Raw genomic sequence first — 14,882 nt, 5'->3', positions numbered from 1 at the left:
TCGGAGAAGGTGATGTGGCATGTGGGCGTGAGAGGTGACTTGACTAGCGGAGCTTGAGTACTATATAATATATATAATATTTGAAGGGACCAAAATGAAAATAAACCCAAAAGCTATATATATGCAATATTTAATTCAAATGTGTCCTCTGGTGAACATTATATAATTTTTTTTTTTGAGAGCAAATAGATTTATTCAATGATAAAAAGAAGGATACAACCCAACGAGGTGGGGAAACCAAAAAAAAAACCAAACCACCCAAGAAAAACCCGAACAACCACCCAAAAGAGAAAAGATCCACTACCCTAGCACCTGGGAGGAAAATTTTCTTTAATAACTTCAGCCAATCCTCGAACGGCATCTTCATCACTACCAGGAAAAGACATGCCTACGGACTTAGCAAGAAACCAAGCCTTCCTTGCTCGGGTGAAATAAGGCCCCGAAGGAGACGGAGGGCTAGGCGGCGCGGTGTCAATGGCGAGAACCACACTCTCGGATTTACGGGGACGACCCCTAGGCCGCCGAGAGCCCTCACACCTCGTCCCCGAATTTTTCCTCGGCCTACCACGAGGAGAACATTATATAATTTAATGTATGGCATAAAAAAAGTTTAATTACATTTTCAACCCCTCTAGTTATTTCACTTAGTTTTAGTACTCTATCTTTTTAAATAAGATAAATTTGATCCCCGTTAATTTACCATCCAATCTTTAACAATGTTGACTAAAGCAGTGTCTAGAGGACATGTAAGCGTGATATGCACCCATAATTTTTGTTTTAAAAAAAAACTTGTGAATAGTGACAATTTCTCTTTCATCTAATACCCCGTCAACACGATCTCGCCAAGGAATTGTTGATAATGTGTCCGTAATAGCTGCAATTAAGAGGGGATATTTAGTTAAGATTTATTTTTCTTTTAAGATATTATTGGCTGGATATTTTTTATATTTAATATTATTAGATGGTTATATTGATTTTAACTTCAAATATTGATTTTAAGGGAGACCAATATAACAATTGAAAAATACATATTAAAGAAAAAAAAAATTCATGAGGAGTGATTGCCTCATTTCCTATATGTCCATGGGTTCAATCATGAAAAAAAAGAGGAATTTAATCTTGAAAAGCTTCCTAATATTTCTAAAATATGAAAACTTAAAGAGAAAGTTATAATTACATTCAAACTTTTTATAATATGTTATGTTTTTAATGTTACAAGTTAATTTGTAAGTATATATTGCCCCTACAAGTTAGATCTGTCACTGTTGGCATCCCCCAACAACTATAATAAGAGGTGTGGGGCATTGCACCAAATGACAATGATCATCAGCATCATGAACCCACCAAGTAGGTCCAGAGGTGTCATAGGTTAGTAGTGAAACATATAGTAAGGAACCCATGTAAACAGAACCAGCCTCCAAAGAAATAAAGGTAATATAATTTTGTCTAGCCCACCAAACTTTGTAATTGAAAAAAACATAGAAGTTTGAGAATATTCCAATGATTCCCTAAGGAGTGAAGTTTATTAAAATTGTTGGTGGGATGCCACTACCCCTGCAGAGATGAGAGGTATGTTGATGCTTTTAATCCACTTTTGGTTGAAGAACTTCATTGCAAGGAGACACACTAGCGCAGGTAAAAGTGGACCAATAAGGAAGAACCATATTATTCCAGGGTAAATGTCATCTTCGGTAAGTACTCTTTTTGGTCTCACTACTCCGCATGATTGAAGCCTTGTAAAACCCAACTGATAAGTGCCAATTTTACCTAATTTCGATGAGTAACTTAGGCATTTATCCTTATGAATTCATGATAAATCTTGATCAAATCCTACTTATTTTGATTAGAACTTATTGATAGGTGAACTTTAGGCTAAGATGTGCTTAAGTTTGATTTTAATCTCAACTTGTATTGTAGGATTGAAGATTCAAGGAAGATGGCATGTTTTGGCAAGAAAAATGGATTTTGAAACGACCAATTTTTCCTAGAACAAGGTACCCTAGGCTTGCAAGTCCCCGTTGTCACGTCGGAAACTTCTGTTAGAACTCAGAACCCCACCTGTCACGTGGAAATCCACTGTTGCTCCTACCCGAGATATTCTAACCCTAAGACAACTAGTTCACTGAGTGATTTCTCTCTTGAACTGGACCCGCAATTATCTCCCAATCTCATGCTAGTCCATTGAAATCTAACACAAATCAATCGATACTTATAGCGAAGAAAGTAAAACTTTAACACAGTGTTGTGACCTAAGACATAGGCGTTATACTTTCATTTATCTAAGCATTCACCAACTCATATCAACCTCTCGATCTATTTACAAATTAGTGAAGCTCATTTGATTATCAATTGATTGGTTAAAAGCATAAAGCATAGAAAGAAACACCAAGCATGGAAGATTTCCATATACATCAATGAATGAACTTAGAACAATCAAAGAGTCAAGCTATACAAATCTAAATACACAAATAGAAAACAACAACTACAAGGGAAATGGAAGAAATAACTGAAACCCAAGAGGAGAAGACGTAACCACAACCATGGAAGCTCTCCCAAGCTTTCCATGGCTTCCGGGAGGTTGTCACCGTCCTCCCATGGTTTCCATCACCATCTTGAAGCTCCAATCCATCCAATCCTAGCCCAGGGATCCTTCTAGAGTCGTGCCTAGCTCTCTTGCTATGAGTTTTGAGAGAAAATGGTGAAAAATCTTTCAACAAATTTGGCGCCGTTGCCGGGGAGGTGTGCCAATACTAATTGCATTGCGATAGTTTTCATTCTTGAATGATTGTGAATATAGTGTATAGTTTTTGTTTTCAGTTTAATTTTCCTTGTTGTTACTAATCTCTTGTGTTAGCTTGTGCTTTCATTTTCATTTAGTCGGCTACTCAAAGAGAAAAGAGCAACAAGAAGCTTCTGAGTCACTAACCTCCAAAAATGCAACAACCATCAGTAAGAGATCAGGTAATGTGGTGTGATATTTGTTTTAACACTCACTGTGTGGGTTATTGTCCTTTTCAGGAAGTACATGTATCACCACCACCATATCAGTCATATTATTCCCCAGAACAGGATAGGATTGCTAAGCTTGAGGATACCTTGGTACAATTCATGCAGATTTCAATAGTTAACCAAAAGAATACCGAGGCTTCCATCAAGAACCTAGAAAAACAAGTGGGGCAGCTTGCAACACAACTAGCTGAATATGATAAGGTGGTTGTGGAAACAAAAGAAATTGAGAAAGAAAATGAGGAAGAAAGTGAGGAAGAAGAGAAAAAATCAAAAAAAGAAGAAAAAGGTCCGACCCTGCACCACTTACCGACTCCTTCAAGCCCTCCAAAGGTAAAACATGAAGTGGATGAGGTAAGCTTTAAAGATTTTGATAGTGTATCACATCACCAATGCAATGATGAAATCCTTAATGTTGAGCATATAGGCTTTGTGTTCGGTGATAGGTTTGATGAGCATATTGCATCAAATTCTTCAAAGAATTGTAAATTTGCAGTCATTCATATGCATGTAAATAGCTTGGCATGTGATTTGAATGTAGGTGAATTGAGTTGGACCGTTAAAAGAAAGAAAAAGAATGAATTTTTGATGGCTTGGAAGGTTTTTGGTAGAAAATTAGATGAAGTCCAAGTCAAACGACCTAAGAAGCGGAAGGAGTTATATTATAACCCTTGTTTGTGGTCACCTTAATTGTGTTTGAGTCAAGCTAATGACGTTAAACGAGCGCTTCATGGGAGGCAACCCAGTATTTTTATTGTTTTTATTATACTTATGTGTTTTGTGTGTTTTTAGAACTAGGTTAGTGATTTTGTGAAGCCTTGTTTAACTGTGTGTTTTAATGTGCTTCACAAGCTTTGATAGATATATTGAGTGTGTTCATAGGCTTCGGAAGCAATGAAAATGTTAAACTTGAAAATTGAGGGTGTGACTTGTGAAAATGCATGAAAATTGAGTGAAAAATTGGACCTCGTGATATTTCTTTGAAAAACCTGAGTTTAAGAGTTGCTACAGGTCCAATTTGATGTTTAGCACGCATATGGATGATTGGTTTGAGTGTTTTTCAAAATTTGGGGTATGTTGTTGTGAGTTTCGGATGAAAAACTAGTCTCTCTTAGCCATTTTCTGCATAAACTGTGAAAACATGCTTCCAATTACTTATGAACCATCTCATGTGTGAATCAATGTTGTTTTTCAAGTTTAAGAATAGTTTTGTAGTGAACCCTTTGATGATGTGATGAAATTTCAAAAGTGAAGGTCAATTTGCTCTTGTGTGGTCTATGGAGTGTATCATGAGAAAATGTGCTTCAATTGTGTGTTCTAAGGCTCTCCACAAGTTTTAAATGACATGAATGAGTGATTATGAGGCCTAGAATGCAAGGAATTTGAGCAATGAAAAAGATGAGGTGTTGAGTTGTGAAATCATTAAATTTGACCCTTAATGGAGCCTAGAATGACTTTTGTGCTTCAATTGCTGATTTTTAGGTATGTACAAGTTTCATAGGGTATTTGAATGTGTTTGGACCAAGCGGCATGTGCTATAAGTGAATACATCAAAATATGGCTTATTAAGTTCCGAAAAAGCATAAAAACTTGTATTTGGAAGCCTTGCATTGTGAATCTTTGATAAAATGTGTTTGATTGTTAAATTTTAGGGCTCGGACAAGTTTTAAATGACATATGAATGTGAATAAATCAGTTGGCATGATCGGGAAGTGTAAAGCTCAAAATTTGACCTATCTGGTTGTGGTTTTTAAGTTTTCTTGAGATTTTACACTGCCCAGAGCGCCCAGCGCCCATCTGATAGGGCTCAGCGGCCTCAAACTCTGATGCTGACCGCTCAGCGGTATGCAGAGGCCGCTCCGCGCCACCCTTTTCTCAGCAATCCACTCTTTTATTCAAATGAGCATAACTTCTTCATTTCTTATCGGATTTGTGAAAATGACCACTCTATAGAAAGCTCTTGAGGTCTATTTTCATATGGAATAGGGTTTGAGTTGTTTCAATGCTTTGATATTCTCATTTATCTCTTGTACTCTAACATGTTTTTAGTGACTGTAAGGCAGATTAACAGGTGAATCATGCAATTTGGCCTGAGGACAGTCCAATTCCCATGGAGGGAGAAAGAGATCAAAGATTTAAGTAGAGAGCTTGGTTCAAAGCATTCACATCATGAGGGAGTCCCTTTTTTCACCGTTTTTAGTTTCCTTTTAATCATGTAGTTTATATATAGCACTCGTGTTCTGGTTTCCATGATTTTTCTGACTGTTTCAATACTTGTATGACTATTATAAGAATTGCTTGATATATGCTACAAAAATAAATGATTCCATGATTGAAATTGTGCTTGCACTCATTGATTCCATGACTTGATATGATTGCATGATTTACTTGGAATTCTTGAAGCATACATGAAAATTACTCGAAAATCAGGGAAATTTGAAACTTTTTAGTCTGTGAGGGAGTGTTCCTATACACTGTGAGTTGAGAGAACATCACTGAATTATATGGTTAACTTTGTTTGAGTCTCTTACGAACATTGGTTGCATGGAATTTCTGGGAAATGATCAAGGCATGTTTTGTTCTGTATATATAGCTACTTAGCCAAACAGCCTATCTATGTCAATTAAAATCCATTTGTTACCCCTTTGAGCCATAAAGTTGAAGATTTGTGTTTTGTTCATGATTATAACCCTAAGCCTAAAAGAAAAACAACGACTTTCCTAAGCTCGATAGGCTAAGAGAGCATTCACTAGTGTGAGTTGCATGCAAGTTGGGGGGAGAAGGCTCTTGAGCTGAAGTTTTTGTACAATTTCAGATTCAATGTATTTGTAAATATTTTCAAATGTGAGTATGCTTGAAAAGAAAAAGAAAAAGGCAAAAATAGAAAGAAAGAAAAAAGAAAAAAAAATGCAAAAAGAACAAAAAGAGAATAAAAGAGATTGATGAGAAAACAAAGGGTTGAGTTGAATTGAACATGGTGAATGGGAGTTGGTTTAAAGCAAGTTGAGAGGAGTGAATATGATGAAAGTGAAGTGTGATTGCTCTCTTACCTTGTTGAGTTTCTTTGCATATCTTGAAAAACCAAGTTCTTTGTAGCCAAGCCTCATTACAACCTTTAAAAGTCCTTAGTGATCCTTGATTGCACATGTGACTTTGATGATTGAGGAGACAAGTAACAATCTTGACTTTTGTGATTCAGTGATGTACATGAGCGAAACACAGACCTTGCCTGATTTACATGCTATATCCTGACTTGATTGAGTGGTTCCCTGATCAAGAGTAATTGACTGCATGCCTATTGAGTTTCAGGTTGAATAAGTAGTTGTATCACTGTTATGCATTCTCTTGTGGGCATCATGTTTCTGTTTTGGATCATTGATTCAATCTTTGTGAGATCTTGCAAATTTAGCTTTGAAAAAGTTTAAGTCATGCTTGTTTGATTTAAGTCATTACCTTTTGTTTGAGGACAAACAAAGTGCTAAGTTGGAGGGAGTTGATAAGTGCCAATTTTACCTAATTTCGATGAGTAACTTAGGCATTTATCCTTATGAATTCATGATAAATCTTGATCAAATCCTACTTATTTTGATTAGAACTTATTGATAGGTGAACTTTAGGCTAAGATGTGCTTAAGTTTGATTTTAATCTCAACTTGTATTGTAGGATTGAAGATTCAAGGAAGATGGCATGTTTTGGCAAGAAAAATGGATTTTGAAGATGTACTGGGCGCCCAGCGGCCTGCAGAGGCCGCCCAGCGCCCAAGGCGGTGCCAGAAACCTTCCCCTTAAGTTATCTGGCCGCCCAGCGCCCAAAACAGGCCGCCCAGCGCCCTGTACTGCGTTTTTTCAATATAAAAAGTTTCTCTTAAGAATCTGGTGAAAGGAACTTGAAGAGAACAGAACCCAAACAGAGGGGAAACACAAGAGAAACATGGAGAGAGGCTTAGGAGGCTAGAGAAGAGGCTTGGACATCGGATTCGGCGGCGAGACATCGCGACGATTTCGGTTCTTCTCATTCTTCTTCTCTATTTGTAAAGTTATCCATGAAAATGGATAGCTAATCTCTCTTTTGTTGGGGTTTGATGTAATTGATTGATACTTATGTTTTCTATTTGATTCTCCTTGATATAAATCATGTTCTTTGTTTATGAGTTAGTGATTCTCTCTTGATCTTCATGTTATGTTTTAGTTTGCGCACCTAGAACATATATGCTTGATTTGGCGTGAGAGCGAGAGCTATATCGCCTAGAGTCCGAACTAGAGTTAATCACCTAATAATCCTAATTGCTAGACATAGAGTTAGGTTTGTTAGTCACTTAAACACCTAAGCTTCATGATAACTATCTTTCTTAATCATGTGAGACATCAATGTTTAGGATTAGAGAGTTATTGCTATCCACTCATGCGAGACATCGATGATGTAGGGTTGAACTAGTGTAGATGAGTCATAAGCATAGACTTGGTTGTATTTGAATCACAAGAAGGCACAGAGGTCATTCAATGAAATCTCATCCCAACAATTCCTCATACCTGTTGTTTCTCCGTTATTTTACTTGTTTTCATTTACTTTTATGTTTTTAAACAAAAATCAAACTATTGTGCAACCATCATTTAAGCTTGATAACTATTGAACGACATAAGTATTACACCTCCCTATGGATACGACAAAACCCTTTACTATACTACAATTGAGTCTTGAGAGATTCAAACGTAGAGTGGTAAAAAATCTTTCAACACCAACATCACTAGGGCAAGTCCATGGACTACCCTCAAGCAATATTTATTGATCATTTATATATGGAGTAGTTGTTAGAAGCCACAATGATATGCCAAAGCAGACACTTAAAGAAACTAGAGTTCCTGTTGCCTAAAAAATTCAAGAAATTACCACAAGTCAGATAATTTGCAATATTCATATTTGATTACTGACTTGTAAAACTATTTTTAGTTTAAAATAAATCAAGTTTGATTTGTTCTTAAAGACATATCTTACATGGACGATGAACACTAATATTGGAGGGACATTCATGTGGCCCATTTTTAAGTGACTAAGAATCTCTAGTGCATGTGTCATGCTAATGTACCCATCAGTCTTAAATGTTTCTCTAGTGCATGTGACTAAGTTGTGTAATCACGTTCAGTCCAACTTGTTGCATAGAAAATTACTTTATGTTAATTAAAACAAACTTTGATAAAATTATAGAAATAATCAGCACGATTGGATCAACTTCTGTTTCATCTGAATCAGCATGCTAACCACATGAGTTTCTTCATAGAATTGATTCTAAGTTTAGAATTAATTTTAGAAGAGTTTCCATGCAAGTACATACAAGGGTATTTTTTCTATTTGGACAAGGAACTTTAGCATGTCTGTTGTTGCTTGATTGACTCCAATTGGTAAAGTGAATATGAATGCTATCAGTTGAGAAAGCAAAAATCTTAACCATGGAAGTTGAAGCTGCTTGGGAAAGCCTTCAAGACATATTATAGCAAAGATAAACATTGACACATAATAAAAATGACCTAGGAGCAACAAGAAGACTTCTTAATCCATAACACTAATGGAAGTCTTCTTGTTGCTCCTAGGTCATTATTTATGTGTCAATGTTTATCTCGCTGTAATATGTCTTGAAGGCTTTGATAAGCAGCTCCAACTTCCATGGTTGGGACTTTTGCTTTCTCAACTGATAGCACTCATATTCACTTTACCCATTGGAATCATTCAAGCAACAACAGACATGGTAAAGTTACTTATCCAAGTAGAAAAAATGTCTTTGTATGTGCTTCTTTGGAAACTCTTCTACAATTAATTTAAAATCAGAATCAATTCTAGGAAGAAGCTCATCTGATTAGCTTCTGAGTTTTAAAATTAATTTAGATGAAACAGAAGTTGATCCAAATATGGTGATTATTTCAATAAATTTTCAAAGTTGTTTTTATTAACAAAAAAAGTAATTTGCTATGCAGTAAGTTGGATTGAACGTGATTACACAACTTATAAGTGATTACCTTTACCCTGTAAAGCCTCTTGCTAATGCAAGATTTAAGACTTATGGGTACATTAGCATGACACATGCACTAGAGATTCTTAGTCACTTAAAACCGGGCTACATGAATGTCCCTTCAATATCAATGTTCATCGTCCATGTAAGATGTGTTTTTAAGAACAAATCTTGATTTATTTTAAACTAAAAATAGTTTTACAACTAAGTAATCAAATATGAATATTGCAAATTATCTTACTTGTGGCAATTTCTTGTTTTTTTAGGTTACAGGAACTCTAATTTCTTCAAGTGTCCGCTTTGACATATCATGGTGGCTACTAACAATTATTCCAAATATATGTGATCAATTAATGTTGCCTGAGTATAATCCATGCACTTGACTTGGTGATGTTGGGTTTTACAAGGCTTCAATCATATGGGGAGTAGTGGGACCAAAAAGAGTGGTTACAGAAGATGACATTTACCCTGAAAAGATATGGTTCTTCCTTATTTGGTTCAGTCTTATCTACGCTAGTGTGTCTCGTTGCAGTGAAATTCTCTAACAAAAAGTGGATTAAAAGTATCAATATACCCCTCATCTTTACTAGTGGCATTCCACCAGCAAGTTCAATAAACTACACTTCTTGGGGAATTATTGGAATCTTCTCCAACTTCTAAATTTATTCCAAGTACAAAGTTTGGTGGGCTAGACACAATTACATTATCTCTATTGCTTTGGAGGCTGATGCTATTTATATGAGTTCCTTACTATATGTTTCACTACTAACATACTTGGTGGGGTGATGATGCTGATGATCGTTACCATTTGGCGCAATGCACACAACTCCTGGTATAGTTGTTGAGGGATGTCAACAATGACATATCTAACTTGTAGGGACAATATATAAATATAAATTTGTAACATTAAAAACGTAATATATTATAAAAAGTTTGAATGTATCATAACTTTTCTCTATAAGTTTTTATATTTTAGAAATATTAGGAAGCTTTTCGATTAAATTCCTATTTTTCATTGTTGAACCCATGGACATATAGGAAATGAGACAGTCACTCTTCATAATTTTTTTTCCCTTAATATGTATTTTTCAAATGTTATATTTGTCTCCCTTAGAATATTTAAGGGAGATAAATCAATATTTGAGGTTAAAATCAATATAACTATCCAATAACTAAATATAAAAAATATCCATTTTTTTAAATAAGACTTAATAGTCAAATTTGTTCATGTTTAGTAAGCGAGTTTGATTTTAATTTTTTTCCGAAAAAATGACGTTTAGTGGCGGTAAAAAATATTCAGTAATTATAAAAGTGACCGCTACTGAATGTCATTTTTCCGCTGATGGATTGAAATCAAACTCGCATACAAAATCAAGGATTAATTTGACCATTAACCAAAAATCAATATCTAAATTCACTTAAATAGGTCAATTGCACTAGAGAATTGATTTTAAAAACGATATATTGCCATGTATTGAATTTAATATTAAACTAGTATTATTTTAATCAGATTAATTTCTATGCACTGACGGTGTAAATAAGTTTTACACCATCATTCAATCACATCCCTCCATTTTGTTTTCTCACAATTAATTTTGAATTTAATAATATCTAAAATAGAAAATAGAAGGTTGTGATTGAATGATGGTGTAAAACTTTTTACACCGTCGGTGAATTGAAATTAATCTCTTATTATAATATCTTCTCATTAGTATTTTAAATTTAATTTCAGGACTGAAAAACTATATATTATATATTGAAACGGACCTTTTATGGTATATTTACAATTTTTTGGAATATATATTTAGAAAATGATTGTTTGCACTATTGAATTTTGATTCTTATACTATATATATATATATATTTCCTTTATTTTTAATTTTCCATTTTAAATTATAATTATATCATATTGTTATAATTATTAAATAATTTCTATTGAATTAAAATTAAAATTAAGTAGACATAAAAAATATAAATATATAAGGTATTATGGGATCCAACACAAAGTAGAATAAGGTGCCTTATCGGAGCAAAATCTGCACCAATAGCTTATAGATACCTTATATCTTATGTTACATTTCAAGTCCACGCAACTAGTTCTAAGTGTCCACTAAGGTACCAAACATTAGAAATGTTGTTACTTTACCCCTTTCCACATCCACTCTCTTTGAATTTCTCTTTCATGAAGTTCAGGCTAGATACACAAGGTACGTAAAAGGTTATGTGACCGAGTTGAATTGGAGTGGAGCAATCTAAGAGTGTGAAGATACCATTATTCCAAAACAAATTACAACTAGCACAAAAATCAAAACTACCAATATGTATGAATAAATTAATTAACTAAAGATTGAAAAGAAACCATACCCGGATGTAATCTTGTTTGAGTTGTTAATAATTAATAGTGAGAGAAGAAGTTGATAACAAGCCTACATGAAAATCATTAGACCAAAATTAGCAAACCTGATTACCTTGAAACGGGATGGATATAATCAAAGATGATGACTATTCTTAAAATCTGTTTGTTAAAGCAAGTAAGAGATAATTCAATGCTTGACTTTAGCAAATCCTATATATATACAAATTTACAACAGTAGGGTTAGGGTAAATGTTGAAGGGTCTAGGGTTCGAACCTTGAGAAGAACTAATTTACTATCATTACCGACAACTAACATTTGCCTAAAAATTTTGATGCCAAGAAAATGAAATACCTGGTTACATTTAATGCATCTTCTATTCTTAATTTTTTATCATTCAGGTTTATTTGTGTTAGTGCTCCCACCTATGATTAAATTCCAGGTGCGACTTCCATTTGTAACCCCCAAAAAAAAAATCCAGGTGCGAAATTGCAAATGATTTTTCTTTTTAAATAGAAATATAATCCTAACATTCCAGATTGTCATGACACAAAATAATGTGAAATATTAATTCATATTACCTGAAGAATGGCAAAGCCCCTTGATAATCTTGTTGTCCAATCATTCGTCATCTTGTTTTTGAATTTTTCGTTATAAGTATTCTGCAAAATATGGAATAGATGTGTATGTAATCCAAAGAGATGTCAACCATGCAATTGTTAATCTTAAAACTCAAAAACTGGTGAAGTGTGATGTGAGGCTTGATGAGTTAATTAACTGGCACAATTAACAATATGCATGTTAACCCACGCTAAACAACATTGTGAATATTGAATGGCAACAATATGTATGTGTGTATTGAAGGCTAACATTTCAATTTCAATGTCCGATCCAGACACTGAGAAAGCCTCGATCATGCTAAGCACATCAAAACCAAAAACCAAATGAATTCTTAATGATTATCACTATTTTTAGTTTTAATTAAAAATGTAGAACTAATAAAAAGAGCAATATAAAATTTAACTAAAATAAAACATGCGTAGATAATTCAATGTGTTCTACTCAACTACAAAACCAATAAGTATTTGATAATTCAATATCAAGTGCATTTTTTATTTGATTAAAATTAACAGAAAAAGAAGCGATCATAATTTGAAGAAGCAAAACACCCATAATCATAACCATAACTACTCAATTCAAATAAAAGGGGTAATACTTCACGACTCAATCAATAAGAATCATGACTCATCTATTTTCCATTTGATTTTATCAATTGTTCCTTCCTTATTCATTTTATCATTATCATTATTCATTAGTTGGTCCAACAAGCAAAATCAACGTGACTAATAGCAAGTAAGGACACACACAAAAAACATGTGAAGATGTGAAGCAGACACAGTAAGAGATGACCTGATCAGAGGTGATATATTCTGATATAGTGGCACGAACCATGGCAGCGTGGTGGTGCGGTGGCTGGTCATGTGGCGTGCAGTTAGGGAAGAAAGAGAAGAAGTGACGGTATAAGCCATGAGGGTCAGGATTTTGTAGGTTGAATTGAAGGTGGGTGGGAGGAGAATTTATGGATGAGAGAAGGAGAGAAAGGCTGATGCCTCTTTTTTAGGAGACTGAGGGAATATTTCAATGGGAGAGCGAGTATGTTGGCTGCTCAGGATTTTTCTTATTTAAGAAGGGGAACTAGGGTAGATTTGGTCTCTACCTTGCGCCTTTAGCTGACAGTTTTTGTTGGAGTACTAAATTAAGTTTGAATTTTAAATTCAAATGTATCTTAATGTTAGGGTTGTTAATACCTTTAGCATAGTTTGTTATTTTTTTTTTTGCTGCAATAGTTTGTTATTTTTAAAATCTAATTGCTGATATCTAGCACAGCAACAGCTTTGTAATCTATATATCTATATATATATATATGAAAATAATGTTTCCTTCTAGAAACCTATGCCACATGACACCCCCAAATTCTTCCAATTTCCCTCCAAGAAAAAAAATCCTTCCTTTTTTTTTTCCAACATAAAACCACATGACTCACATAATTATTGTTATCTAATTTAATTTTTAGTTTTCTTTGATAAATATAAAATAGAAACAATTACAAAACACATGCCTAACATTCAAAAAAATTAAACAATACGGATTGAAAATAATTTTTTTATTAAACAATGTGATGATTAAGATTATATATATGTGCACCAAAGGGTATTAACCATGTACATGTATATTTTTCAAATATTATATAGATTATATGATCACATCATATAAAGGAAAAAACCAAAATACATTTCCGTAAAAACTATTATTCTGGATATGTTTAAAACTATCTTAATTATTTAATAATATGTATTGTTGTCAAATTAATATACATATTTTTTATTTTATCACATTAATATCGTTTTATTTTTTAAAAACATTTAGATAATATAATCCATTAAAAAAGTAATTCATGTCTCCTTCTTAGTAATTCATTTTCCCTCCATGACAAAAAAACTCATTTCCATTATTTTTTTATCTCATTAATTGCGAGATTTTATAACAATTATGACCACATACACAATAAATAAATAATTTCTGAAATTATTTTATAACAATGTTGTTATCAAATATTTAACATCTAACGTCAAAAACAAAAATATTTAACATCTAAGGATTAATACAATTATACACTAACTAATTATCATGCAACTCAAATTAACCAATAAAAATATGAATTATTGAATATATTTTTGGAGACATGTTTCAAAACAAAACAAAAAATAAATTTAAAATTTAAACTTAATAACCATTTTCAAAAAGAAATTATTACAAAAAAATTTGAGATGTTGTATTCAAACTAAAATCAAGATGTTAAATTTTTTACATCATAAATAACTCAATTCCGGTCATTTTTTTATAAGCAACGAGATATATTGAAATGAAGTACAAGGGTACTGCAACTCAATACATATAAAAAATATCAAAGTAAGTATATAAATTCAATTTTATTTTCCCTTAAATTATTTTTTAAGATTTATCAAATATTAAAAAAAAATATTACAAATTTGAAAATGCGATTCATACAAATAATTGGAAACCTTTTTATTTTAATTAATAATATACTACATCCTAATAATAAATATACGTATTTATTTCAAATAAAAATAAATATTGGATCTTTTCATTTTTTATTTTCTAAAATTAATTTATTTGTTTTTCTTTAATATTATGGTTAAAATGATTTTAAAAGATAAATTAATTTTTTTAAAATTCGAATTTCCTTTATTATAGTAATTGTTTAAAATCTAATTAATACTAGATTAGATGTAAAATGAGTGTGATGAGCAAATGAATTTTCGAAAATAAAACAAATATTGAATTTTTCAAATTTTCAGCCTCACTATTTTTTTTGTTTTTTTCAAAAAAATTCCAATTGAATAAAAACTTCCTATTTTAGACACTGCAATTTTTTTTTCTTATAATAGAAATTAATGGCTCTAATTAATTCCTAAAATTAATTAATTATCTTTTTGAAA

At 32.8% G+C, this 14,882-nt stretch overlaps 2 pseudogenes; one reads left to right on the top strand and one right to left on the bottom strand.

The window, feature by feature from the left end:
* Positions 1 to 1,259: 1,259 nt before the first annotated feature.
* On the bottom strand, positions 1,260 to 8,043 carry LOC130721420 (oligopeptide transporter 1-like; annotated as a pseudogene).
* A 523-nt stretch (positions 8,044 to 8,566) lies between these two features.
* Positions 8,567 to 9,793, top strand: LOC130721412 (oligopeptide transporter 1-like; annotated as a pseudogene).
* Positions 9,794 to 14,882: the final 5,089 nt, after the last annotated feature.

This window comes from Lotus japonicus, chromosome 1 (genome assembly GCF_012489685.1).
Source record: "Lotus japonicus ecotype B-129 chromosome 1, LjGifu_v1.2".
Taxonomy (NCBI): Eukaryota; Viridiplantae; Streptophyta; class Magnoliopsida; order Fabales; family Fabaceae; genus Lotus; species Lotus japonicus.
Note: the sequence above shows the minus strand (reverse complement) of the source record. Positions and strands in the feature narration are given on the sequence as shown.